Source organism: Onychomys torridus, chromosome 21 (assembly GCF_903995425.1).
Source record: "Onychomys torridus chromosome 21, mOncTor1.1, whole genome shotgun sequence".
Taxonomy (NCBI): domain Eukaryota; kingdom Metazoa; phylum Chordata; class Mammalia; order Rodentia; family Cricetidae; genus Onychomys; species Onychomys torridus.
Window position 1 is genome coordinate 31944239 of NC_050463.1, and position 3980 is coordinate 31948218.

The 3980-nt window shown below is 46.4% G+C and overlaps 1 long non-coding RNA gene across 1 annotated transcript; it reads left to right on the forward strand.

The window, feature by feature from the left end:
* The first annotated feature begins 486 nt into the window (after positions 1-486).
* Positions 487-3208, forward strand: LOC118571436. The gene is made up of 3 exons (XR_004943366.1): positions 487-758; positions 2217-2296; positions 3097-3208. It is a non-coding gene; the product is annotated as an uncharacterized LOC118571436 (long non-coding RNA).
* Positions 3209-3980: the final 772 nt, after the last annotated feature.

The window sequence follows — 3980 nt, forward strand, 5'->3', positions numbered from 1 at the left end:
GACCTGGAACTCGATATATAAACCAGACGGGTCTCAATCTCATGGCCTTGCCCCTGCTTCTGCCACCACGCCTAGTTAAAAATGAGGCTGTTTGAGGGACCATGCCTCTACCACTACTCCATTCTCCTGGCCTTATTTGTTGTCAAAATAAAAACTGATTAGACGGGCGTCAACCCCCGCTTCATTTTAAACACTCGGGTAATTGTTTAGGTTAGGAAAAAGAATTTAAGACCTGCAATTTTGTCTGAAAGGGTTTGAAAGAAAAAAAAAAAAAAGCAGTACTTTCCAAAGCATTCATTGCCTCCTAAGACGTCTCTGCTACTCTCTAAGGTGTTTTGCTCATAATTGAAGGAATTACTCATCACGGTAGAAACGGACAATACACAAAGGACGCTCCGGCTCAGAACCCCATTGTGTCACTGTTCACGATTTTGTCAAACTGGATCGTCTGCTTCCTCTGCCAACTGAAATCCAACACATTCGGTCATAGCACCGCCAGGGGAGAGTTTCCACACTTCAACCTCCCCCTTTCTTCTCCTCTGCGTGCTCCACGCACCAAGTGAGATCGTAAAGACAGGACCGAGGGATGGAGGGAGGCAGCTTTTGCTAGCTACCAAGAAGCTGAGCTAGGTTCCTCTGGCTTTGCAGACTTCCCTGCTGACAGCCGAAAGGTATTAGTCATGTGACTGTTTGGACTGCGCAATCATCGGAGACTAAATGACCTCACCAGAGTAAATGGCATAGAACACAACATACTGGTAATACAGGATTTGCGGGGGGGGGGGGGGGGGGGGGGGGGGGGGATGGGGGGGGCGGGGACGAAGGATGTATTAGCTCTCTGTCACTCTTCTTGTCTCTACCCCCACCACCAATGAGGTTAGTGTTCTTCTCTAGTGGTGATGTTCCCATGTTCCCTATGGAAGAGGAACTTCCTCTAGCTCTTCCTGGAACAGCTTAGTGTCGTGGTTACTAGGGCTTTGTGGGTATGAAATCACCACTACCATTTGTATTTCTCAGTACGGTAAGAGCTCTGTAGAGGCTTTGTGTTCTTACCGTTGGCTTTCAGGGTTTGAGGCTTCCTCTGACTGACAGGCCCTTTTCCTGGGTCCTCTCCCTTCTCACTTACCCTTTAAGGACCATTTCAGATGACTTCTCCTAAGTGAGTTTTCTTCACACACACACACACACACACACCCCTAATTTGTGAGCCACCTGAATGGATGCTGGGATTTGAACTTGGTCCTCAGCAAGAACTGTGCCTTCTCTTATTCATCTCCATAGCCCTCTTGTTTTCTGTTTCTGTTCCCCACCTACATACATACACTTTGAGTGAGACAGAGTCTTACTATGTAGCCCAGGCTGACCAGGAATCACTCTGTAGCCTAGGTTGGCCTCAAACACATGCCATCCTGTGTCAGTCTCCTGAGTGTTGGGATTACAGGAGTGGGGCACCACTCCCAGTCTTCCTCAAGTGGTCTTTGTTGTAGAATATTATTTTAACTAGGCAAAGGTGTGTTACATTTGTTAATGCTGCATTTGTTTAATTGTGAAAAGATGAGTTGCATCTGTTTCATCTTGCCTGCCTAAGGCACCTGATTGGTCTAAGATGAATAGCCAATAGGTAGGCAGAGAGAGAGTAGGCGGGGCTGGCAGTCAGAGAGAATAAATAGGAGGAGGAGGAGGAGAGAGCAAGGCAGGCGGCAGCCAGCAGACATGTGAAGCAATGAAAGTAAGGTATACAGAAAGGAAGTAAGAATGGTAAAAACCCCCAAGGCAAAACGTAGATGAAGAGAAAGAGGTTAATTTAAAAGAGCTAGCCAGAAGAGAGCTAAGCTAAGGTGGAATGTTCAAAACTAGTAAGAAGTCTCCATGTCATGATTTGGGAGCTGGTTGGTGGCCTGAAAGAAAAAGCCTGGTGCATGTCTTTTATCCATTCACTTTCCAGTTTGAAACCTAAGTAAAAGTGTATCAGATTTAGACGATACACTGTATAACGTTAAATGCATGTGCATTTGGCGTGTGGCTGGGGCTGTGCTTCAGTGGCACTGTGTTTGCTTAGTGTGTGCTAGGTGCAGGTTTGATCCCCAACACTGAAGAAAAAAAGTTTAATATTCTTGCATCTCTTTGATGAATGAAGATTTTTGTCAAAATATACTGAATCATTTTATCCTAATAATGCCTTTTGCTTTATCTCTTTTTCGTTTTTCTCTTTTGAGATGGGGTTTCATGACACAGAGGATACCGGTCTGTAATCTACAGTTGTCTTGCCACAGGCTACAGAAAGTTGGGACCACAGGTATCTACCACCAGATCTGGCTACATACTTTTTGTCTTAAACTCACTATTGATAATAATAATAGCCACACTACCTTTTTAGAGGGCATTTACCAACTCAAATTTCCCCCCTTAGTATTTCCTGGCATTCTAGTCCTTAGAATTTTGTAAGCTTCTTATATAAAATATATAGCTTGCTGGGCGTTGGTGGCGCACAAAGGCAGAGGCAGGCAGATCTCTGAGTTCGAGTCCAGCTTGGTCTACAGAGTGAGTTCTAGGACAACCAGGATTACACAGAGAAACCCTGTCTCTAAAACAAACAAAATATAAACAGAGAGAGAGAGGAGAGAGAGATTGAGAGAGAGAGAGAGAGAGAGAGAGAGAGAGAGAGAGAGAGAAAGCAAACTGGTTTTCTAACTTTTTTTGGAGACAGTTTCATGTAGTCCAGACTGGCCTTTGTAGGCTCTATGTATGTATGTATGTATTTATATATCTATCTGAAGATAGCCTTGAACCTTGACCCTTTGTCTTCCAGTCCTCCATTTCCCCAGTGCTGGGATTATAGACAAGCATGTCATGTGTGCTATGTAAATTCTCTCCCTTCCCCCCCTCTGCCTCCCTCTCCCCCCCCCTCTCCCCCCCCCCCCCTCTCTCTCTCTCTCTCTCTCTCTCTCTCTCTCTCTCTCTCTCTCTCTCTCTCGTTGGAGACGGAACCCAGGGCTTTGTGCATGCCAGGCAAAGTGCTCCAACCCTGGGCTCTCCCCACACACCTCTCCCTCTTTTTCCTCATGGTGGACCACACGTTTCTTTTTTCCTAAACAGGTCTGGTGTGCTGCTCCTGGGGGAGGATTGACTGAAGCTGTATTAAGTCTTGTTCGGAAAGTTTCTTTAAAGTGCGGAAAGGAAGAGATTCCTGAGGGCATTCATAATCATTCTCTGCATCACCAGGAAAGAAGAATGGCTGGGGGTGGGGTGGGGGGGGATGGGGGTGGGGGGGGGGGGGAAGGTGCTGGGGGGGAGGTGCTGGGGGGAGAGCTTTATCTTACAACAATTCTCCCTGGCCGCTAAGGCAGTTTGCTGTCAAGTCGCTGGTTCTCTAAGTAATGAGTCAACAGGGGCTGTGAAACTGGATCCAGAAAAATGGAATCTGGAGTTTCTGCTCCCGGCTTGGGGTGGTGAGTCAGGACGAAGGTTCTTACAAGCTTCTGTGTGGGGCAGGTCTTTACGAGGAAGCCATTCTCCCATGACTTGTCTCTCTTTACTGCCAAACCTTCCCGAATGTGGCGTGCCATGTAGAAACCAACTCTGAACAAACACAGAAAGAGGAAAAGGAAGGGGATACAGCTCTGTGGTAGAGCACATATGTGAGGCCCTGGCGTCAACCCCCATTGCTGGGGGGAAATACACACATACATACATACATACATACATACATACATACATACATAAAGAAGAGCAGGCACGATATGATTGTCAGTGCTTACAATACCATTACAGGGGGGTAGGAGGTGTGTGCTGAGGCAGAAGGATTCCCGTGAGTTCAAGACTAGCCTGGACAACATAGCAAGTACCCACCCAACCAGGGCTGTATAGAAAGCCCCCTGTCACTCCCTCAAAAGGGGGAGAGCATTAAATTTTGTGACAAGACTGTTATAATTGTACTGTCTGGTAATCCAGAACACACTAGTATGATTTTTATTTATTTA